Source organism: Bufo gargarizans, chromosome 3, assembly GCF_014858855.1.
Source record: "Bufo gargarizans isolate SCDJY-AF-19 chromosome 3, ASM1485885v1, whole genome shotgun sequence".
Lineage (NCBI taxonomy): Eukaryota > Metazoa > Chordata > Amphibia > Anura > Bufonidae > Bufo > Bufo gargarizans.
This window is the reverse complement of record NC_058082.1, coordinates 399,944,599-399,970,241: the sequence shown is the minus strand read 5'-3', so window position 1 is coordinate 399,970,241 and position 25,643 is coordinate 399,944,599. Positions and strand designations below refer to the sequence as shown.

At 45.8% G+C, this 25,643-nt stretch overlaps 1 protein-coding gene across 4 annotated transcripts in view; it reads right to left on the bottom strand.

Annotated features, from left to right (window-relative positions):
- The window catches only part of EPS8L3 (EPS8 like 3), a 244,681-nt gene that overhangs the window by 187,930 nt on the left and 31,108 nt on the right, over window positions 1-25,643 (bottom strand). For 2 of the 4 annotated variants that reach the window (XM_044286108.1, XM_044286112.1), the window contains exon 1: window positions 11,701-11,757. The exons of the other annotated variants lie outside the window; for them this stretch is intronic. The gene's annotated coding sequence lies outside the window, so the exon portion shown is untranslated. Of the gene's footprint in view, window positions 1-11,700; window positions 11,758-25,643 lie in introns of those variants that run through there. 4 annotated transcript variants of the gene reach the window in all.

The window sequence follows — 25,643 nt, the reverse complement described above, 5'->3', positions numbered from 1 at the left end:
TAAAACGATCCACCACTATCCAAATTACCATACAGCTGGAAGACCTAGGCAGATCCGTTATGAAATCCATAGGCATGTGGGTCCACGGAGCCAAAGGAATGGACAGAGGAAGCAAAGTACCAGAAGGGGCGGACCGAGACGATCTACAGTGAGCACAGACACTACATGCTTGGACATAGGCTTTGACATTAGAAAGCATCTTGGGCCACCAGACATGACGTTTACAAAGGAATATGGTTTTCTTTTTCCCCGGATTACTTAGAATTATGCAATTGTTGCAAAACCCTGAGTCTGAAATTTAAAGGCACAAACAGCTGACCTTTCGGTTTGTTAGGAGGGCTAACCGCCTGTAAAGGTAAGAGCAGTGAAGACAGATCCTCCATTATCGCTGAGGTGTCCAAGTCAGCTACGAAACACCTCGCAGGGATAATGGATTCTGGCTCAGTGTCATGTACAGAAGGGGCTTCAGGGAAACAACGTGTAAGAGCATCCGCTTTGACATTCTTGGTTCCTGGTTTATAGGTTAAGCGGAAATTAAAGCAGGTAAAAAACAATGCCCAGCGGGCTTAGCGAGAATTTTATCTCTTAGCCCCTTTGATATACTTGAGGTTCTTGTTGTCGGTGTAAACCGTAATGGGATGTTCCGCACCCTCTAGACAATGTCTCCACTCTTGAAAGGCCAACTTAACCCCCAAAAGTTCTCTATTACCAATATCATAGTTACGCTTGGCTGGAGAGAGTTTCTGACAGAAAAAGGCACAAGGATGAAGCCTGTCAGGATCTCCAGAGTACTAAGACAGAACCGACCCCACTCCGATCTCAGAGGCGTCAACCTCGAGGAAAAAAGGTTGAGAAGAAGTGTCTGGATGAGTGAGGTTCATCCCCTTCTTAGCGAGGTTAGTGAGAGGCAGCACTACCGCAGAAAAGTTCTCAATAAATTTGCAATAGAAATTGGCCAAACCTAGGAAATGCTGTAATCCCTTCAGATCTCTAGGCTGAGGCCAGTCTAGGACAGCTGAGAGTTTGGAGGGGTCCATCGCCAATCCTCGTTCAGAGACTATATACCCTAGAAAAGGCAACTATTTCATTTCAAACAAGCATTTCTCGAGCTTGACGTACAAGTGATTCTCTCTCAGCCTCTGGAAAACCTGACAAAAATGATCCTGGTGAGTCTGCAAATCTGATGAGTAGATTAGTATGTCATCTAAATAGACCACGAATCTACCCAAGAAATCCTGGAGGACATCATTGAGGAAATCCTGGAAGACTGCGGGAGCATTACAGAGACCGAAAAGCATCACGAGATACTCCTAATGCCCGTCTCTAGTATTAAATGCGGTCTTCCATTCGTCATGCTTACGGATACGTACTAAGTTGTACGCACCCCTCAAATCGAGTTTGGTAAAAATCCGGGCCCCTGCCACCTGAGCTAACAAATCTTCAATAAGTGGAAGGGGGTACTGATTCTTCACCGTAATTCGATTGGGGCACGAAAATCAATGCAAGGTCTCAATCCGCCATCTTTCTTTTCCAAGAAAAAGAATCCTGCCCTGCGGGAGAAGTGGGCGGTCGGATGAAACCCTTATCAAGATTCTCCTTTATATATTTTCGCTGGGCTTGGATTTCAGGCCCAGTGAGATTATACAGATGCCCTCAGGGTGGCATGGTACCTGGCAACAAATCAATAGGACAATCATATGGCCTATGAGGAGGAAACACATTGGCCCCTTGTGGACTAAACACGTCTTGGAAGTGATGATAGCGTTTGGGTAACACACTCAGCACTTCCATGGATGCAAGTGGCAACACCGGGCAAAAGCACCTGGTGAAGCAGTCAGAGCTCCACTTACAAATTTGTCCAGAATGCCAGTCCACAACTGGATAATGAAGTCTCAACCAGGGGAGACCCAAAATCATAGGCGTGGATGGCATGTCCCGGGTTAAAAGGTTTAAGACTTCCTGGTGACCAGCCCCCAGTGTTACCTGCAACCCGGGTGTCATCCACAAGGACCAGCCTTCTTGAAGGGGAGACCCATCCACAGCGGTGACGGAAATTGCTTCTCCCGGTTTGAAGACTGGGCCTGTAGTTGGACCAGAGAAGAGTCAATGAAATTACCAGCTCCCGAGTCGAGTAAGGCGGAGATAGGATGGTTCTTCCCTTGCCACTCAATAGTAATAGGTATGAGAAGACGACTTTGTTTAAGAGGAGGCAGCAGAGTACCTAGTGGATTCTCCTCAAGCTCCACTAGGCTTTGTCGTTTCCCGACAATAGTAAAGGACATTTCTTTAGTTGGTGCCCAACTCCTCCACAATATAAACAAAGACCCTCATTCTGGCAACAAGCCCTCTCTCTAGGGGTAAGACGCGAAGACCCCAGTTCCATGGGTTCCTCAGCCGGTTTACCGGGTCGTGGAGATGGAGTGGAAGAAACTGAACGAGAAGCCTGCTCCAGACGACGTTCTCGAATGCGATGATCAGCGTTGATTGCTTGCTGGATTGCCACATCTAGAGATGATGGAGATGGTAGAGATAATAGTAGATCTCTGACAGAGTCGGAGAGTCCCAACCAGAACAGGTGGTGAAGAGCAGCATTCCCCCAGTTGGTAAAGGTGGCCCAGCGACAGAACTCTGCAGCAAATTGTTCCGCTGTGCGCCGTCCTTGTTTGAGGTGTTCCAGTTAAGTCTCAGCAGTTCGAGTGCAATCTGGATCGATATGAGAAACCCCCATAGCATGAAAGAAGGCCTCTACTGAGTCAAATGCGGGATCCCCTGTCTGGAGGTTAAAAGCCCAATGTTGCGGGTCCTTCCTCAATAGAGACATGCTTTGCTTGGTATTACCCGATGATACAGGGCACAGTTCAAAGTACAAGCGGCAGGAGTCACAGAAGAGAAACTCCTGCCTATTACCTGAAAAAACCTCAGCTAGGGGTATCTTGGGTTTCACCGGGCGTTCTGCTGAAGTTGGGTTGGGCAAACCCTGGTCTTCAAGGAGGAGGATTTTAAGCTCATCTCTGAGTGTTGCCAGTTGTGCATGGATCTTATTAATATTCACAGCAGAGATGTTTATCCTGTGTTGGACCAAGAGGTTTGCTGCTCCAGTCAACTCCACTAGCTGCTGTTGGATACGATCCATGATAACTGGAAGTTGGGGCTCACTGTTCTGTAATGCTGCAGAACCCCAAGCAACCAGGCAGAATAAATGTGGATTTATTGAATACAAAGCAGTAAATTCCAAGCCAGAAATCATACAGAAATAACGTAGTCCAAATAATAACCTCTGTGGGAAAACGTCAGAGAAAAGCCAGACCAGGCTAAAGTTCATACAGAAGAGTCAGTGAAACCAGGTACCTAAGGATGAGACAGTGAAGTATCCAAGGTCCGATCTGAGGCCAAGGGCGTAGCGTGGGGGGGGGGAGGGGGCGGCGGCGGGGGGCCATTGCCCCGGGCGCTACACTGCAGGGGGCGCGGCTGTCCGCTGGGCTGGCACAAGTTAAATAGAGCCTGACGCTGTGTTTTTTTTTCTTCACACAGCGTCCGGCTGCAGAGCAGAGTGAGGAAGGGAGAGGGGGCGGGGCATGCACAGCAGTTCCCGATAGGCCCCGCCCACCTTCCAGACGGGAAAGGCCATGCAGAGCCAGTAGCCGGAGCATGAATGAAGATGCAGAAGTCCAGACTCCAGGCCAGGCAGAGAGTGATTCACGCGACCCAGAGTGAGTGACAGTCTGAGTCAGTGACTGTCCCTGAGTGCAGAGTCCCACCCTGTGTAATTAGGTAAGAGGAGGGGAGAGGCGGCCATTATATTAATAACAAAGAGGGGAACATTATATTAATAATAAATAGGGGGCCAATACATTAGTATTAATGTAATGCCCCCTCTTTATTATTAATGTAATGACCCCCTCTTTATTATTAATGTAATGGCCCCCTCTTTGTTAATAATATAATGGTATAATGGCCCCTCTTTATTATTAATATAATGGTCCCCTCTTTATTATTAATATAATGGCCCCCTCTTTATTATTAATATAATGCCCCCCTCTTTATTATTAATGTAATGACCCCCTCTTTATTATTAATGTAATGACCCGCTCTTTGTTAATAATATAATGGCCCCTCTTTATTATTAATATAATGGTCCCCTCTTTATTATTAATATAATGGCCCCCTCTTTATTATTAATGTACTGGCCCCCTCTTTGTTAATAATATAATGGCCCCTCTTTATTATTAATATAATGGTCCCCTCTTTATTATTAATATAATGGCCCCCTCTTTATTATTAATATAATGCCCCCCTCTTTATTATTAATGTAATGACCCCCTCTTTATTATTAATGTAATGACCCGCTCTTTGTTAATAATATAATGGCCCCTCTTTATTATTAATATAATGGTCCCCTCTTTATTATTAATATAATGGCCCCCTCTTTATTATTAATGTACTGGCCCCCTCTTTGTTAATAATATAATGGCCCCTCTTTATTATTAATATAATGGCCCCCTCTTTATTATTAATATAATGGCCCCCTCTTTATTATTAATGTAATGGCCCCCTCTTCGTTAATAATATAATGGTATAATGGCCCCTCTTTATTATTAATATAATGGTCCCCTCTTTATTATTAATATAATGGCCCCCTCTTTATTATTAATATAATGGCCCCCTCTTTATTATTAATGTAATGACCCCCTCTTTATTATTAATGTAATGACCCCCTCTTTGTTAATAATATAATGGCCCCTCTTTATTATTAATATAATGGCCCCCTCTTTATTATTAATGTACTGGCCCCCTCTTTGTTAATAATATAATGGCCCCTCTTTATTATTAATATAATGGCCCCCTCTTTATTATTAATATAATGGCCCCCTCTTTATTATTAATGTAATGACCCCCTCTTTGTTAATAATATAATGGCCCCCTCTTTATTGTTTAATATAATGGCCCCCTCTTTATTATTAATGTAATGACCCCCTCTTTGTTAATAATATAATGGCCCCTCTTTATTATTAATATAATGGCCCCCTCTTTATTATTAATATAATGGCCCCCTCTTTATTATTAATGTACTGGCCCCCTCTTTGTTAATAATATAATGACCCCCTCTTTATTATTAATATAATAGCCACTCTTTGTTAATAATATAATGGCCCCTCTTTATTATGAATGTAATGGCCCCCTCTTTATTATTAATGTAATGGCCCCCTCTTTATTATTAATGTATGACCCCCTCTTTATTATTAATATAATGGCCCCTCTTTATTTTTAATATAATAGCCCCCTCATATTAATAATAATGAGGGGGCCATTATATTAATAATAAAGAGGGGGCCATTATATTAATAATAAAGAGGGGGATATTATATTAATAATAATACACAGGGGAAATAATATTATGAGGAATGGGGGACTATCTGTCTGGCTCTAGCACAGTATTAGGGGGCAGCAGGATGAGTTGTTGAGACACCAGGAAGGAGAGGATGAGAGTAAAGTGAGGAACCTAAAAAAAATTCTGTGAAACTCTGCAGAGACGAGAAGTGGCTAAAAGAAGGTGTCATGGCGGTCTAATCTCTGAATGAAGACGTCGAGGAGAGTCTACATCTCAGGAGACGTCACTGGATGTAACAGGTATGGGGCGGTATTATACTGTAATAATAATGTCCATGCACATATCTGTTTCACAGTAGGGTTGGGGGAGGAGTTTGAGAATATGGCCCACCCTGCCGCATCCGGCCCCAGACTTCAGGTCACACTGTGTGTGTTCTGAATTCTGGGGGCTTACACCCATCTACTACATTATCTGTACTCAGAGTTATCACTGTGTTATCTGTGGTGTTACATAGGACTGCTAGTGATCTACTACAGTATCTGTTAAAAGGGGCGTGCCTGGGGTGGGGGGGCGCAATTTTTGGCTTGCCCCGGGTGCTGGCAACCCACGCTACGCCACTGTCTGAGGCAACACACGGTGCAACTGTAGAGCAGAGACAAGGTTTCCAGAGGCATTCACTCAAACTTAGTGAATCTGAACAAGCATACTCCCAGGTTGTAGAGACAACAGTGAGCACTGATCAGCCAGGGAGATCACCCCTCCAGCGTCCATGCGGACGCTCCACCGCATCTGCCTGCAAGGGAACTGGAACTGCAGACTCCCTTACAATAGGCTTAGATACACAACTCTGCAGACATGCTAGGATTAGATACACAGCAGAGCAGATTGTATCACACAAGGTAGAATTACAGAGGTACAAGACTCTGCTGTAACGTGGTGCCGAAGGCGCACCTGGTCTCCCATCAGCTGCAGACCTGCTGCTTAGCTTCGGGAGCAAAGATCTGTGTTTGACCTCGTTCCCAGGGCGGCTTTGCTAGCTAGGACTCCCCTTCATCAGATTTCACCTGATGAAGGGGAGTCTTTCATCCCCGAAATGCGTTGTTTCTTATAAAAAAAAATAATAATCTATCCATCAAGACCGACCTCAATGGTGAATTTGCGCCGATGCAGAACTTTTTCTTTCCTTTACCTACGAATTCTTTTGGGGGGACTGGACATCCCAGCCAAGAGATCCTAAAATCTGCGGCTGCAATCCTGGTTTAAAAAGGTCTTGTTCCTATTAAGTCTACAGTAGCGTTGTGCCTGCCGGAGCACAACCCTATAAGGTGAGTTTGGATATTTCTCACTCTGACATCCCTATCCGGTGTTTGTACATACTACCCTATTGTGCGCTCTTCTTTCTCTTTTTCCTTGCTCCCGAGGGAAATTTAGATCTGTCCGTGTTCTATGCTTTGCTAGCTAGGAGGCTCCCTGCTCCTAGGTCTGCCTTGAGCGCCGAGCCGATCACTTGGTGCTCGACTGGTCGGTCTGTCGGTCATGTGACGCTGGCCACGTCACATGACCCTCACTCCCCACTATAAATACAGGCAGCCTGCTGGCTGTTCCCTGACGATCCTTTGCCTGCTCCTCGTGTACTGCGCATCCCTCCTGGTATTTTGACCTTGGCTTCCGCCTGACTATTCTTTGCGGACACCTTTGGTACTTCTCTACTCTCCTGGTATTTATGACCCCGGCTTCTCCTGACCATTCTTTGCTTATCCCTTTGTACTGCGTTGTCCTCTTGGTTTTGACACAGTCCGTTCACTATCCGTCATTTGTCTTGTCTGTCCTTCCCGCACGTATCCTAAGTTAGGGACTGCCATCCAGTTGTCCACTGTCATCAGGACTCGTGAGGCAAGTAGGAAGGGCCAGGGGTGAGGGTGGAGCGCGGTGGTAACTATCCTCCCCCCTGTGTGTGTGTGTATGTGACTGTTACGTCTGCAGACAGTATCACATTTGATAGGATTAGATACACAGCTTAGCAGGCAGTATCACACATGATATTTAGATTCTGGATTTTGTGTTCCTTTATTCTCATGTGTTTGACTTTCGCACATTGAATATTCTCAATAGCTCTCATCAAATCTAGCTAGGTCTGCCGCTAAATATCTCATATTTGAGGCTAGCTTCTCTGCAACTTAAGCAATAAGCTAAATGTGGCGCACTCACCGCCCAGTGTTTGTGATGTGTATTGCAGCTTTTTGGAGTTTAGTTACAGTCTCGCGATATGATGTTGTTTTGCTGTCAGGACAAAATTGACACCACTTCCAGTTTGGAGATCAGGTAAGAGAGGACGCATCTGTAGCTGTGTTGTTCGCTGACAATAACCTGCTCCTGAATACCAGCAAGACAAAAGAGCTCATTGTGGACTTCAGGAAGGAGAAGAAGAACACCCATGAGCCCATCCACATAGTGTAAATGGCACGGCTGTTGAACGGATTTCAAGCTTCAAGTTCCTGGGGACCCACATCTCTGAGAATCTGTCCTGGTCAACCAACATCTCCAGCCTGGTCAAGAAGGCACATCAGCGTCTCTTTTCTTGAGGACACTGAAGAAAAACCACCTGTCTGCTGACATATACTGGGTAACTTCTACCACTGTGAGCATCCTCACCAACTGTGTCACAGTCTGGTATGGGAATTGCTCTGTTGCTGACCACAAGGCACTGACCGCAAGGCACTGCAGCGGGTGATGAAAATCACCCAACGCATGACAGGGACTCTGCTTCCTGCCATTGAGGATGTTCACAAGAAGAGATGTCTACAACGGGCACACATCATTCTTAGGGACTCTTCAGACTACAGGACTCTGTAGACTAAAACCAGCAGGTTTAGGAACAGCTTCTTCCCCATAGCTGTCACCCTACTGAACTCAGTCCCCTGTTGAACTTTCCCATCTACACTCACTTAACCCTCTACACTCCTCCTCCCCTCCATCCTCCCAATAACCATGATCATGACTGTCATTCATTCTTAACATTCACTGTAAATTCACATTGGTTACTGCTATAGTTTGGGACAATTGCTATAGTTAGGATACTTGTTTATAGTACATCTGTATACTTGTTCATAGTACATCTGTATATTTGCCCGATTGTATAGCAATATAGAACAGTCCATCTGTATATAAGTATACATCAGCACATCTTCATATCTGTATATATGTATGCATCAGCACATCTGTATATTTGTCCATAGTACATCTGTATATTTGTTCTCTGTATAGCAATATAAACACCTGCATATTTAAATTATTTGTACATAATCTGTACATAACTATTCCCACCTTCTACACTACCCTTATCTGTATATAACATGTTTTTATTGTACTTGCTGTTCTTTGCACTTCTGATTAGATGCAAACTGCATTTTGTTACCCTGTGTTTATACACGTGTAATTACAATAAAGTTGAATCAAATCAAATCAAAAATCAAATGAATGCTTTCACCACATATAACTGCATAGTGAAATGCATATATATTTTTCTTTTTTGTACTGAAATAGGCCTCTAAAGTGTTTCACCACAAATAAATGCAACAGTGAACAGCGAACAGCATATTTTTTTTTCCTTTTTGTACTGAAATAGGACACTAAATGCTTTCAACACATATAACTGCAGAAGTGAACTGAGAATATATTTTTCTTTTTGTACTGAAATAGGCCACTAAACACTTTTAGCAGAAATAAATGCACCAGTGAAGTGCATATATTTTTTTCTTTCTGTACTGAAATAGGCCAGTAAACGCTTTTAGCAGAAATAAATGCACCAGTGAAGTGCGTATATTTTTTCATTTTTGTACTAAAATAGGACACTGAACGCTTTCACCTCAAATAAATGCAACAGTGAAATGCGTATATTTTTTTCCTTTTTGTACTGAAATAGGCCACTAAAGTCTTTCACCACAAATAAATGCAACTGTCACAAAAGGGAAGGAAGAGTTCATCCCTGAAATCCACCCGCACCTCTATCCCTTCCTACTTGCACGACCCTTCCTAACAGGGCCGGCCTTTGGGGTGTGCGGGCTGTGCGGCCGCACAGGGCGCCATAGCAATAGGGGCGCCGGGCGGCCGACACAGCCCGCCGAACTCTAAGTGAAGTCTGTCTACTACAGTACAGTACTACTACTTACTAGTACTGTACTACTATTAATATATTTTGTCGCCGCCGCCCCGCGGTCCGCCGGCCATCTACAGCACATGAACATGAATGAGCTCAGTCAGTCACGGTCCGGACTAGAGACTGAGTGAGGAGGGGGCGGGGCGCGCGGCTGCTCTGCGCTCCGCTCTGCTGCCTGGACAGAGCAGAGCAGACCAGACTGGCTGCTGGAGTGTGACGCAGGCCGCAGCTGCCGCACAGGCAGAGAGAGAAGAAGGAGGCGGAGAGAGCGCCAGCCAGCAGCAGCAGCCACAACAGAGAGTGAGACTCCCACAGTCCACAGACAGCACAGGTCAGCAGATGTATGTATAGTATTAGTTTTAAAACTTTTATGATTGCCAGGCCTCTAAGAAAAGGGGAGGGAGGGGGCTATTACCTAATATTTTATGGGAATTGGGAATTTAAATGACGTCTCCTGACTCCTTTGCTAGCAGGTGGAAATTTGCCAGACGTCCAGGTGAGCCCAGAGCGGACAGAGGTCAGAGAAGGGGACACTGCCCGGCTGTACTGTAGAGCGCTAGGCAGCCCCACTCCAACAATCTCCTGGAGGAAGCAAGATGGTATCCTACCCCCTCAGGTGAGAGGATGAGCCGTGCATGCGGTGCTGCAGATACTAGGGCTGCAACGATTAATCGATGTAATCGATAATAATCGATAACTGGATTCGTTGTCGACGAATCCAGTTATCGAATAATCGCCAACTCGTTGCTATGCGGGCGGGCGCCAGGCGGGCGGTTTACTTTAAGTCGCTGCATCTTTATTTTACCTTACAATTGTGACGCTCCAGTAACAACTACAGGCAGAGAGGAGGGCGGCGTAACGTCACTTACTCACGTGACGCACCTGCTCCGCCTCCTTCATTCATAAAGTGGGCAGAGCAGGTGCGTCACGTGCGTAAGTGACGTTACGCCGCCCTCCTCTCTGCCTGTAGTTGTTACTGGAGCGTCACGATTGTAAGGTAAAATAAAGATGCAGCAAGTGATTAGTCTGCTGTGAGCAGCAGGGCCGGGGCTGTTATGGGGAGGGGGAAATCTGTCTATGGCACCAGGGCCGATCCTAGGGTCACAGGCGCCTGGGTGCAGAAATATTTCTGGCGCCCCCACATGGGCGTGGTTATCTTACTAACTCCTCCCCTTTACAATGTTTCTATGGCAACAACTTCAGCCCCCACCCCCTTGCAGTCTAGGGGCGGAGCCAAACCCGGAAGCACAATTGAGGGGCAGGGCCAGCCACCAGTAAGATAGGAAGGCTTCAGCCAACACACAAGCTTTGCAACAATATAGGAAGCTACAGAAAAGTCTTATAATATCCTCAGTGGATCTCAACCTCCCAATCCTCCACACCCTGTACAGGTCAGTGCCCCCGAAATTGCACTCACAGTTCTCCAGCAACTCTGGCAAATACCACCTATTCCGTACAGGGTGTGTTTACATCTGCGTTATGCCATTCCGTTATAGGTTCCGTTTCAAACGGAATATAACGGAATGGCCAGATGGAATGCAAAACGGAAACCTTTAAGGGTCCATTCACACGTCCGTTGTTTCTTTCCTGATCTGTTCCGTTTTTTGCGGAACAGATCTGGACCAGTTCTGTACCCATTCATTTTCAATGGGTCCTGAAAAAAAATCTGAAATTGAGCTGTCCGATTTTTTTCAGGACCCATTGAAATTGTTCCGCAAAAAACGTAACAGATCAGGAAAGAAACAACGGACGTGTGAATGGACCCTAAGAGGCATTTTGTTTTGCTCTGTCCTAATAGAAGTTTATGAGAAAGCATAACGGATCAGTCTGGGTCCCCTTATGCAAGACGGACTTTGTTTTCAGTCTTGCATAACAGGAACCAGATGGATCAGTTTTGATTCCCATAGACTTTTAAGAGGACGGAGAGCAAACGGAAAGCCTCTTGCGGAGTCTGCACTGTACGAGAGAGAGAGAGCAGTGGCTGTGAAGGGAAAAGTACCAGAGCACAATGACAGCCCCAGAGCCTCTCTGCTGCCTGACCAACCGTATGCTGCCACAGCCCAGCCTGCAGGACATCAGAGAGGCCTGGGGGCCACATTATAGCACCACTACATTTACTTATTATCAAAAAGCATCATACATAACCAAGCAAAAGCCAGAATATAATAAAAGACAAAAACATTAAACTACATTTATAATAAAACAATTTACTTACAAAAGAAGCGATTCAGTCGTCTGCTGTACCGTCCTCTGCTTGCTTCCACTGATTATGTGCCCTCCTTTCTGTCTCTCCTCAGTGCGCAGGCGCACTGTTATGGGGGATCTGTGGATGACAGTATGACGCACTGTTATGGGGGATCTGTGGATGACAGTATGACGCACTGTTATGGGGGATCTGTGGATGACACACTGTTATGGGGGATCTGTGGATGACAGTATGACACACTGTTATGGGGGATCTGTGGATGACAGTATGACGCACTGTTATGGGTGATCTGTGGATGACACACTGTTATGGGGGATCTGTGGATGACAGTATGACGCACTGTTATGGGGGATCTGTGGATGACAGTATGACGCACTGTTATGGGGGATCTGTGGATGACACACTGTTATGGGGGATCTGTGGATGACAGTATGACACACTGTTATGGGGGATCTGTGGATGACAGTATGACGCACTGTTATGGGTGATCTGTGGATGACACACTGTTATGGGGGATCTGTGGATGACAGTATGACACACTGTTATGGGGGATCTGTGGATGACAGTATGACACACTGTTATGGGGGATCTGTGGATGACACACTGTTATAGGGGATCTGTGGATGACGCACTGTTATGGGGAATCTGTGGATGACAGTATGACGCACTGTTATGGGGGATCTGTGGATGACAGTATGACGCACTGTTATGGGGGATCTGTGGATGACAGTATGACGCACTGTTATGGGGGATCTGTGGATGACACACTGTTATGGGCATCAGTGGATGACGCACTGTTATGGGGGATCTGTGTATGACGCACTGTTAGGGGGCATCTGTGGATGACGCACTGTTATGGGGGATCTGTGGATGACACACTGTTATGGGCATCAGTGGATGACACACTGTTATGGGGGATCTGTGTATGACGCACTGTTAGGGGGCATCTGTGGATGACACACTGTTATGGGGGATCTGTGGATGACACACTGTTATGGGCATCAGTGGATTACACACGGTTATGGGGGCATCTGTGGATGACACTGTTATGGAACTTATGGGGACATCTGTGGGTGACACACTGTTATGGGGCATCTGTGGATGACACTGTTATAGGTGGCCGGGGGGATCTGTGGATGACACACATATATGGCAGGCAGCGCAAGCATCTTGTGCTATATAAATGTGTCATCATCCACATATCACTTCTCCTCCCCCCCCTCCCCCATAACAGTGTCCCACCCTATTGTAAGACGTCCGTTCCTTTATGTAAGTGAGCTATTGAGCTTGTAAATAAACTTGTGCAAAGTATATGAGTAGTTAGTAACTACTCATATAGTTTGCAGTTTGCACAAGTTTATTTACAAGCTCAATAGCTCACTTAGGGCTCTTTCACACCTGCGTTATAGTCTTCCGGCATAGAGTTCCGTCGTCGGGGCTCTATGCCGGAAGAATACTGATCAGGATTTTCCTAATGCATTCTGAATGGACAGTCCGTCCTTCAGGATGCATCAGGATGTCTTCCGTTCCGGAACGGAACGTTTTTTGGCCGCAGCAAATAGCGCAGCATGCTGCGCTTTTTGCTCCGGCAAAAAATCCGGAACACTTGCCGCAAGGCCGGATCCGGAATGAATGCCCATTGAAAGGCATTGATCCGGATCCGGCCTTAAGCTAAACGTCGTTTCGGCGCATTGCCGGATGCGACGTTTAGCTTTTTCTCAATGGTTACCATGGCTGCCGGGACGCTAAAGTCCTGGCAGCCATGGTAAAGTGTAGTGGGGAGCGGGGAGCAGCATACTTACCATCCGTGCGGCTCCCGGGGCGCTCCAGAGTGACGTCAGGGCGCCCCAAGCGCATGGATCACGTGATCGCATGTACACGTCATCCGTGCGCCTGGGGCGCTCTGACGTCATTCTGGAGCGCCCCGGGAGCCGCACGGATGGTAAGTATGCCGCTCCCCCGCTCCCCACTACTACTATGGCAACCAGGACTTTAATAGCGTCCTGGGTGCCATAGTAACACTGAAAGCATTTTGAAGACGGATCCGTCTTCAAATGCTTTCAGTACACTTGCGTTTTTCCGGATCCGGCGTGTAATTCCGGCACATGGAGTACACGCCGGATCCGGACAACGCAAGTGTGAAAGAGGCCTTACATAAGTTACTATCTTATCTAATATAATCTATCACTAATCATCACTATTCAGTATTCACTCTAACTTACTGCCTGGGACAGTCAGGAGTCAGGACTCAGTCAGGAGGACTCCAAATGTATTCTCACAGCACAACTTAGTACAAGCCAGTTGGCACTACTAGGGCGCAGGGGCGGGCACTGGCAGGCAGAAGCTGGTGGCGTGACTGGCGTGGCACTGGCAGTGCTCCAGTCCCGCTCTTCAATATTCAAAATTGGCGGCCGGCGGCAGCGTAACTGTAACGTGACGTGACGTCACTCACTACGTTACGTCGCAGTGAACGACGTTACGCTGCCGGCCGCCGGAAGATGGGAGGCAGTCAGGCAGAGCACGGAGGCAGAGCATAGGAGGCGGACTACAGGAGGCGGACTACAGGAGGCGGTCTACAGGAGGCGGTCTACAGGAGGCGGTCTACAGGAGGCGGTCTCAGTCACTCTCACACGTGAGTCACGTCAGTATATGTGTGTGTCTGTGTCTGTTCTTTGTGTCACAGTGGGCTGGCAGGAGGCGGAGCGGAGCAGTCACAGACAGTGACAGGGGTGTGAATTGATAGGCCATACCCGGCCGGCAGTCACGGACTCGTCACTGTCACGGCACACCCCCGGCCCCACTCGAACCCTGAGGCTGAGGCGGCCCGGCCCACCGGGCGGTCCGGAGGTGGTTAAAAAAAAAAAAAAAAAAAAAGTCAAAAAAAGTCAAAAAAAAAAAGGCCCGGCGGCTCGCTCGGCGCCTTTCGGGTGACAGCGCTGGGGTGCGGGGCACCCACTGCACCCCGTGTAGGATCGGCCCTGTATGGGGAGGGGGGAGGATCTGTCTATGGCACTGCTATGGGGAGGGGGGAGCATCTGTCTGTGGCACTGCTATGGGGAGGGGGGATATGTGCACTGTTATGGGGAAAGGAATATGTGCACTGTTATGGGGAAAGGAATCTGTGCACTGTTATGCCCATAACAGTGCACAGATCCCCCTCTCCATAACAGTGCACATATCCCCCTCTCCATAACAGTGCACATATCCCCCTCTCCATAACAGTGCCATAGACAGATCCCCCTCTCCATAACAGTGCACATATCCCCCTCTCCATAACAGTGCCATAGACAGATCCCCCTCTCCATAGCAGCGCCACCCACAGATCCCCCTCTCCATAGCAGCGCCACCCACAGATCCCCCTCTCCATAGCAGCGCCACCCACAAATCCCCCTCTTCATAGCAGCGCCACCCACAAATCCCCCTCTCCATAACAGCGCCACCACAGATCCCCCTCTCCATAACAGCGCCACCCACAGATCCCCCTCTCCATAACAGCGCCACCCACAGATCCCCCTCTCCATAACAGCGCCACCCACAGATCCCCCTCTCCATAACAGCGCCACCACAGATCCCCCTCTCCATAACAGCGCCACCCACAGATCCCCCTCTCCATAACAGCGCCACCCACAGATCCCCCTCTCCATAACAGCGCCATCCACAGATCCCCCTCTCCATAACAGCGCCACCCACAGATCCCCCTCTCCATAACAGTGCCATCCACAGATCCCCCTCTCCATAACTGCGCCACCCACAGATCCCCCTCTCCATAACAGATCTTCCTAGGCCATTATTCAAATAATCTAGCTGCAGCCCTAGCAGATACATAGAGGTCCTTACTGTCACAGGTCGTGCATGCTCACCACTGCTCCCTATGGTTATTTTCCCTCTCACTTTCTATTCCTCCTGTCTCTCTCTCTCTCTCGGCCCGTCCATCTGCTCAGGCCCTCACCTCTCTTGGTTTCCTTGATTTTCGAAGCAGCAGCCTGGAAGCTATCCAGAGGCGGATTCAGGAGCTGCAGGTATCTGCTATAACCCGCAGAAGCCATTGACATAGATACTGCCCTGGCCAATGCCTCAGACCTTCCATACAATGGTATAATGATGAGCGATCGGTCACTCCCTCCATCATAGGCTGCCCATGGTGACACATACTGTAGTGACCAGTGGGTCTAGCAGGAGTTAGAACGGCCATGATGTAAAACTACCCCTCACGTATTGTCTGACACTGCACAGACCTGTTTTCTTCTCCTCTACCTAACATCTCACCAAATCTACCTTTACCTGTCCCCTTCTACCACTACCCTATCTCCATTGTCAGCAGAATTGGTAAGGTGCTGCACTTTTTTGGGGACTTAACGGAATGGAAGGTTTTAAATGGAGCCGATATTGGAGAAATGGGTGTGACCACTGAAGGGGCGTGGTCACTGAGGGGCGTGGTCACTGAGGGGCGCTGTAAAGCTTTCTCGCACAGGGCGCCTAAAGGCCTAAGGCCGGCCCTGCTTCCTAACTGAAGGCGTACAACTTGGTGGCAGTCCCTAGCTTATATACAGTGGGATGCGAAAGTTAGGGCAACCTTGTTAATTGTCATGATTTTCCTGTATAAATCGTTGGTTGTTACGATAAAAAATGTCAGTTAAATATATCATATAGGAGACACACACAGTGATATTTGAGAAGTGAAATTAATTTTATTGGATTTACAGAAAGTGTGCTATAACTGTTTAAACAAAATTAGGCAGGTGCATAAATTTGGGCACCCCAAAAAAGAAATGAAATCAATATTTAGTAGTTCCTCATTTTGCAGAAAATACAGCCTCTAAACGCTTCCTGTAGGTTCCAATGAGAGTCTGGATTCTGGTTGAAGGTATTTTGGACCATTCCTCTTTACAAAACATCTTTAGTTCATTCAGGTTTGATGGCTTCCGAGCATGGACAGCTCTCTTTAAGTCACACCACAGATTTTCAATTATATTCAGGTCTGGGGACTGAGATGACCATTCCAGAACGTTGTACTTGTTCCTCTGCATAAATGCCTTAGTGGATTTTGAGCAGTGTTTAGGGTTGTTGTCTTGTTGAAAGATCCAGCCCCGGCGCAGCTTCAGCTTTGTCACTGATTCCTGGACATTGGTCTCCAAAATCTGCTGATACTGAGTGTAATCCATGCGTCCCTCAACTTTGACAATATTCCCAGTCCCTGCACTGGCCACACAGCCCCACAGCATGATGGAACCACCACCATATTTTACCTTAGGTAGCAGGTGTTTTTCTTGGAATGCTGTGTTCTTTTCCTCCATGCAGAACACCCCTTGTTATGGCCAAATAACTCAATTTTAGTTTCATCAGTCCACAGCACCTTATTCCAAAATGAAGCTGGCTTGTCCAAATGTGCTTTAGCCCACCTCAAGCGGCACTTTTTGTGCTGTGGGCGGAGAAAAGGCTTCCTCTGCATCACTCTCGCATACAGCATCTCCTTGTGTAAAGTGCGCCAAATGGTTGAACGATGCACAGTGACTCCATCTGCAGCAAGATGATGTTGTAGGTCTTTGGTGCTGGTCTGTGGGTTGACTCTGACTGTTCTCACCATTCGTCGCTTCTGTCTATCTGAGATTTTTCTTGGTCTGCCACTTCGAGCCTTAACTTGAACTGAGCCTGTGGTCTTCCATTTCCTCAATATGTTCCTAACTGTGGAAACAGACAGCTGAAATCTCTGAGACAGCTTTCTGTATACTTCCCCTAAACCATGATGGTGAACCATCTTTGTCTTCAGGCCATTTGAGAGTTGTTTTGAGACCCCCATGTTGCTACTCTTCAGAGAAAATTAAAAGAGGAGGGAAAGTTACAATTGACCACCTTAAATACTCTTTCTCATAATTGGATTCACCTGTGTATGTAGGTCAGGGGTCACTGAGCTTACCAAGCCAATTTGAGTTCCAATAATTAGTCCTAAAGGTTTTGGAATCAATAAAATGACAACAGTGCCCAAATTTCTGCACCTGCCTAATTTTGTTTAAACAATTATAGCACACTTTTTGTAAATCCAATAAACTTCATTTCACTTCTCAAATATCACTGTGTGTGTCTCCTATATGATATATTTAACTGACATTTTTTATCGTAACAACCAACGATTTATACAAGAAAATCATGACGATTAACAAGGTTGCCCAAACTTTCGCATCCCACTGTACGTGCAGTGGTCTAATGGTGATAAGAGGAAAAAACGTGAACAGAGTCAGGGAAGCAAAAGTCAATGCCAGGAGGTCAGCAGGTACACAGGGAAAAACACAACAAGGTCAATACAATCCAAAGTCAGAAGCAAAGAGGTCACGTAAAATTCAAGGAGGTCACAAGGTCAGAAACAGAGCATAGGTCAAAATACATAGAGTACAAAATATAACAATATGCTAGTGAGGTTAGTAAGACCAATAACAGGCAACCTGTGGCCAGCAGGCTGCCTGTTTAAATAACCCCTACAGGGGAGTCACATGACGTGGCCAGCATCACGTGACTCGTATTGTGCATAATACAGCTGAGCGCCGATTCATTATTATCGGCGCTCAGATTCCCTTCTGCTCATTGTCTAGGGGACGGAGGACCCTGCCCCCTGGTCACCATGGAGACGAAGACACCAACCATGACCTCACTCCGCTCTATGCGCGGTATGATGGCGGCGCTGCGAAGGAAGAGCGTTACAGCAACAGTGAAGTGCGTATATTTTTTTCCTTTTTGTACTGAAATAGGCCACTAAACTCTTTCAACACAAATAACTGCAGAAGTGAAATGCTTATATATTTTTCTTTTTCCACAGATATAAGCCACTAAAGGCTTTTCAACATAGCACTTGCACCCCAACAATAAACAAATTGCTGGAATGCCAGAGCTGTATAATGGCTATTTGGATCCCCAAATAATGTTTCCCTACACTTGTAAATCGCTTTTTTTTTTCACAATGAGCTTTTTCTAGCACTATCTCTAGCAACTTCAGATGTCTCTCCCTGCACTAAGATGCTGTGAAATAATTCCTCCCTATCATTTCCCTGCACTTATAAATCATTTTTTTTATTTTTCACAAAGATGTTTTTCCTATTGCTGTCCCTAGTGCCTTCTCACGTCTGCCCTGCAGTCAGAAAACTTGAAAATGTCTGACTCTAAGATGGCCGCCGTATTTATAGGGCTATGACATCACAGGGCTGGCTGGCTGCTGATTGGCTGCATGCATGGCATTATGGGTCAACCCACCTTCCCAGAGTTTCTTGCCCCATGTCCTCACACGTGTAGTCGATATTGTAACCGCAATTTTAGAAAAAATTGCGATTTGTTACCACGTAGCGCGAGGAAATTTGCATTCGTTGCGAATCAAATTTTTCCTGAAATTGGGATCAAATGTCACTTCGTCTGATTTGATTCGCTCATCTCTAGTGATAAACATCTGAGATATTATAGATATCATGAGAATGGTGACTTTGCTATTGCACAATTTTCACTTGGTGTTATAGTGATAGTATTTTTATCTTATCTACTTATCGTGAGATAATTCTGTGTTTTGGAACACTTTGATCATACACGTGCTCAAACCCTCACTGCCTCTACACATACATTTGAGGGCCTCATGTTCTAGGGACTAACTAGGGTATAGTAAAATAGGTTCCAGTGTATGATCCTTCGTTTCAGGGCTGTAGTCCCACTTTAGGCAAGGCTAGTAAGGGATAATATAGTAGATAGCGTCCCTGTTTTCAATGTGATGTGTATAGATATAGCTATAGCAATTTTAAACATATTTATTAAAGGTTACATTTTAGATTTGGTCCTACTGAGAGACAAGTGAAAAAACTTCATACAGAGAGCAAACCCCAAGCTAAATTACTTGAGCACTAGAGAACAAATATCACTCCTGGTTCAGGGAGGTCCCCGTTTGTAAACATGGACTTTATATACCTAAAGGACTGTACTTCCTAGGAGAACCATTTTTCACACTATGCCTTTAAAGGGGTTGTTCACATAATTTTTTTGTTCTTTGTATGCTTCTAACTAAGCAAATGTAAGGGGTTTTCAATTCACTTACTTCATCTACAGTGGCCTTATTCTCTTAGTTAGCTAAGCGTCACATGACCTGTGATGTCAGCTTCTCTCCCTGCTCTGATGACGTTCCGTGCAAAAGCTTGAGGGAGCAGAAGCCTCTGTGCACTAAATGTCATTGTGAAGGCTGTACTGGTAGGTGTGACAAGCTATGCCCACCCGATCTGCTGGCTGAGCATCTGCCTGTGTCTCCCCTCCCTCTGGATTCTTCAGCAAAGTTTAACCCCTTCTACCATCATCAGCACAGAATCAGTGCTGGAGGCTCTGCTTCAGGTACTGAGCAGCTGCAGGGTTTTCTCTTCTCCACACACTGAAGAGACAAATTGTTTCCACAGGATTCTCTCTCCTTCCTCACCCCTTCAAACACAGAGCTGACAAGGACTGGAAGAGTTCTCTCCTCTGTACTCTTCTGCTGGCTGTGAAGAAGTGTCTGCAGAGCATTGCATATGAACAGGTAGCGGAAACATCCTGTATGTATCAGCAGTGTAATTGTACTGTACAGCTGGTACTTGTAGTACAACACATACAACATGAGTATTCCAGCAGTCCGACTGAAGATAGGGCTGCAATTTTATTCACTCCTTTGCAGAGCAGGGGGAGGAGAAAGGCAGTCTTTGTTGACACCCACAAATATTCATGCAGAAAACCTCAGAGATTGCTGTTACACCTCACAGCTCAGCAACTGCATGTCAAAGGCCTAAAACTTGCTTAGCTTATGTATATATTGCTGATCATCGGATTTGCAGTACTTTTTTAATATAACTCAGACAACCCCTTTAAGAGACTGCAAATAAAAAATAAATCTGAGCCTCTTTGTAGTGTAACTAAGTATTAAGCCTCAAGTCATGAGCCACAAGTTTGCTTCCCTATTGAGTAGGGAAATGTGTAAATATGTTTGGAATGTTTGTGCACTCTCTTGTGGCATGAAGATATGTACATAGATATGTATTGTATAGTAAAGTTTTGCATTGTGCTACACATTTACAGGGACATGGTAAAGGTTACCTATACTTGCAGCTAACTTTTCATGATGCGCTTTCACATGTCTACATGAGGAATAACACTGCAGAGAAGAACTGAGCATAACTGATGTGAATAAAGTACTTGGAGTGAGATAGAAAACCCACTATTAACTGTATCTCTGCTTCTCTTTCACTCAGCTCTTGTATACACAGTATGTCTGTGTGTCTCACTGCACTCCTCCCCCCTCCTTCCTTCTCCATAGACTTCTATGGGCAGCATGTAATCCAACCTCTCATGAACTGATGGTCTTGGGAGAGCAAGATGAATTTTGCAAATAATTCAGACTCAGTAACTATTTAGAAGGGAGAGGAGGAGAAAATGAACCTGATAAGTAGAGAATGAGGCATTTTTCTCTGATATATTACCTGTTTTTAATAGCCTGTATAATTGATTTATGCAAAGTATGATTAAAGTGTGGTGCCTATTTAATATTACAACATCTGTAGAAAAAGAGGCATGGACTGCAAATCCACATTGTACATTGATCTATCGCTGCTAAGCAAAATGAGTAAACATGAACCTGAGGTTCTTAGTACACTGTACGTTTTGATCAGAATGTATACGCCAAATTGCCAACTTCTTGGCGATCTCTATCAAGTGAGCAACTGCTTATTTAATGTTGCTTCTTTGGGGGAACAGCGTCTGGCACTGTCAAGGAAAAATTGTAGTCTTACTGTATATGAGTGCTATGGCTTTCACTGTAATGGTGTATCTGTGGCTGTCATCTATTTGGTGACTATGATGGCACATATGAGTGTTACCATACCTCCACACTGTGCTGGATCCTGTGGGACAGTCCCGGATTTCAGTGGCTGTCCCATGGCTAGCTGAGGCATATCCTGCTTTCAACAAGCAGAATAAAATAAAGTTCCCAATTGTAGTTCCTACTATGAGCACTGCAGGTCTCTGGGTGAGGTAGGTCCAGTTCACACCATGTAGGAACCACTCTGGTCTTCAATTCCAAGAAGAATCTTGGTTACAATTGGGCCAGGTGCAGAAACTCAATAAAGTCAATTATTGATGCAGTGGACAGATTTCACTCTCCTTTCAATTTGAATGTCCTATATATGGCCAGAAAGAAGGAGCACCAATAGTCAAGCACCGCAGTTAAAACCAAAATTCCAGTTCAAAATCGCCAGTTCAAAAATTAATCAATACCATATTCAATTTGCTAGTATATACCAAAATATTGATCCCATCCATGTTTTCCTTATATCTCATTAGCTTGGACCAAGGATCAAAACCCTCCCCTCTCAATCACTCAGGATGGCTTCCCTAATGACAACTTACTACTAATACACCATTCATAATTGTGCCGATCGCGTGCTATATACCAACCTATCAAGGATGACTCCTAGCATTTCATTCACTTCTTACCCGATCACGTGATCCAGACTGACCAATAAGAGGTTACTATTACCATTCCGTTCACAGATCTCAAGTTCATTACTAGCCCGCATATAGCTCAATCAAAGCTACTTCCACAGAGTAACACCCACGACTCTTTGATCACATGAATACATACTAGCAGTACAGGAACAGTACTGCTTGGGCCTGCCGACTTGCTTTTTCTTCTGGGACCGGAAGAAGGGTTTAAACTGTGGTGCCTCACTATTGCTGCTCCTTCTTTCTGGCTGTAAATAGGAGGTTCAAATTGAAAGGAGAGTAAAATCTGTCCACTGCATCAATGATTGACTATATTGAGTTTCTGCACCTGGCCCAATTGTGACCAAGATTCTTCTTGGAATTTAAGAGCAGCACAGTTTCATATTGCGTTTTATATTCTGCTTTCAACTGTCTCTGCATCTTTAGGACGCAGAGATAGTTAATTGCAATGGTGGAACAGGAAACCGTCCGCTCCATGTTTCACCATTCAACTCAACTGTTGACACTCCCCAGCTGGCACGATGCGGTCAAACATCGCGTTTGCTGGACTGTGTGGGTAGAGCATGCAGGCCTGACAATGTACACTCCTCCTACACTCAGCAAGCACAATGTGTGTGCCTTTTGAGAATTACAGGATGTGCTTTGATAATTAGGGGAACGGCCTAGGTAAGTATTTACTGTTCTTATTATTATTAATATTAACAGTACGGGGGACATAACTACTGTGAAACAGGCATTACTGTAATGGGAACATAACTACTATGAAAGGGGCACTACTGAAAGAGGGGCATAACTACTGTGAAAGGGGCACTACTGGAAAGGCAGCATAACTATTGTGAAGGAGGCACAATGTGGGCATAACTACTGTGACGGGAGAACAATGTGAACATAACTTCTGTAAAAGCAGCACTACTGTAAGTGGGCATAATTACTGTGAAATGGGCACAATGTGGCATAAGTACTGTGAGATGGACACTACTGTATAGGGGCATAAGTACTGTGAGATGGACACTACTGTATAGGGGCATAACTGATGTGAAAGGGGCACAATGTGGGCATACATACTGTGAAAGTAGCACTACTGTAAGATGGGCATAACTACTGTGAAAGGAGCACTATTGAAATGGGGGCTGAACTATTATGAAAGAGGCACTACTAAAAGGGGAGCATAACTACTGTGAAGGGGGCACATGTGAGCAAAACTACTGTGAGGGGGCAAAATGAATGTCAGCATAAAAGGATTGGGGATGTATAGATAGACCTAGGGTAGAGTTAAAGACATGGCTTAGTATTAAAAAACTTGCTATTGTCTCTCTGTAATAGCACTAATGCAATACAATTGTATCCACGTTTCCAGTGTTTGCATGTGTCCTTGTACACGGAGCAGTGTGCTGCTGTATATAGTGTTTGATTGCTTTTGCATTGCAACCTTAGTGGTATTTACCTGTACTTTATTTCGTATTGTTTGGAGGTGCTGGTCTAACCTTGTTTTTTGCATTGTACATTTGGGACATTGGGCTTATTTCTAGCGGGACAAGTTATAATATTCAATGGTGCCATATTAAGGGAACATGCAACTATATATTTTTTACTTTATTTTTTGCATAAATGTATTTTGTATTTTTTCCAAACACTTTGGGGATCATTTACAATAGATCTTACTCCAGAAACTAGCCTAAAAAGTAATTTTTAATGCAACCTTTTAAATACAATTACAACTAATTTAGTTCAATTGGTGTCATGGTGATGGTGAGGCATGGTTAGGGTCACCAGCCCAGCCAGATTGATCTTTTAGACTAATTTTCTGGCGCAATTGATGAATGACCTTTACGCCAGCTGGTGAAGATTTCATTAGAGGTGCAACAAGGATGGTATCTTCCTGCTTTGATGTGCTATTATGTCGCAAGATGAGATGGGGTAATATTTATTAGTACTTCATTGCAGTAGAATGCTCCAAATTTGTTGAGCAGAACTCATATATATAACAAGAGATGCTGAGAGCACCGTCTTCCCACCTGTATAAACAAGGAGCCCAGATCTGGCCTCTTCCGACTATCCAGGACAGCAGGGTGCAGGGCTTAAACAGATAAGTGACAAGATGCAAGATAAAAAGATCAGCCGCACTCACCGTCAGTCTTCACATCTTTATTGCAGAGTACATACAGGGGGCAGACTCACATGGAGCCTCGATATACAGCGACGGCCGTTTTGCGGAGTGTACCCCTTCTTCCGGCTGTTTAATCCACGCTGAGAATCGTGTGCGCGCTGACTTATAGCGTCATCTAGGGGAGGGTTCAACCGACCCATCACTTGGCAACCTAAGACGCTGTAGCAGCGGCGCACACACGAAACACAAATACATAGATACATTTGTTTGTAATTTAAAAGCAGCAAGGACATAGATACAGAAAAGTTACAAAAGTGACAGGAGGCTGGCACATATAGAGGGAATAGTATCTATATACCCATCAGCAGGGGCGTAGATAAGGGGGGGATAGGGGGGTTCAAACCCCCCCCAGAGTGTCTGTCCTTCTAACCTGCCAGAGAACGGCACGGGCGTGCCCCTGCCTGCAATAGTGGCGCGGGCAGTGCGGCACACAGAGAGGTGATGGAGGCTGCAGGGCGGGGCCGGGCAGCGCAGGGGGGCGGCACAAGTAACTCACAGACACACACAGGGCAGCCAGGCACGGATGACGCTAATGATCACATGGCATGCACGCTGCCTTCAGGCTCCGCCTCCGCCTGTCGTATGTCTGGACCCCGGCCAGCTTCCTGCCTGCGCGTGCCTCCTACTCCTGGGCGGCGGCTGACAGAGCACAGAGCCTGGAGATCTCAGAAGATTAGAAGAGAGAGAAGAAAGAAAAAGAAGTAGTTTGAGAGAGAGACAGACAGAGACTCTGGAGCACTAGTGTAAGTAAAAGTAATAGTACATGCTGTACATTCTCAATGAGGCGAGTGCGTCCCTTGCCTGTTCTAATAGAATTACGGTGTTCCCGTACCCGCTCCATTAAGGATCTTTTGGTCTTTCCTACATAGAAGGACCCACATATGCAGATCAATACATAGACTACAAATGTTGCTCTGCAATTAATAAATTGATGTACACAAGAAGAGATGGAGACCTTGAAGCATATAACCGCACAGGGAGCAGTCACCGCAGCGATAGTTGCCAACCGGCTTACTGAGTGACAACCAATCGCTCGGTTTACGCTCGCTGTAGCGGCTACGCACCAAGATGTCCCTAAATGTACGACATCTTTTAAAAGCTAATATGTGAGCGTCTGATGTAGGACGCTAGGCTCCGCCTCCCCCCCTCCGCCTCTCTAGCCCGCTCGTGTGTTTCTGATGGCTGGCGTCTGGTGTACGGCGATCTACGGAGGACTCCGCGCTTGCTGCTGACGATTGTGGCCAGCTGAGGACGCCGATACCAAGGGTGGTGAGATTTTAAGATCGGAGGAGCGGTGGAG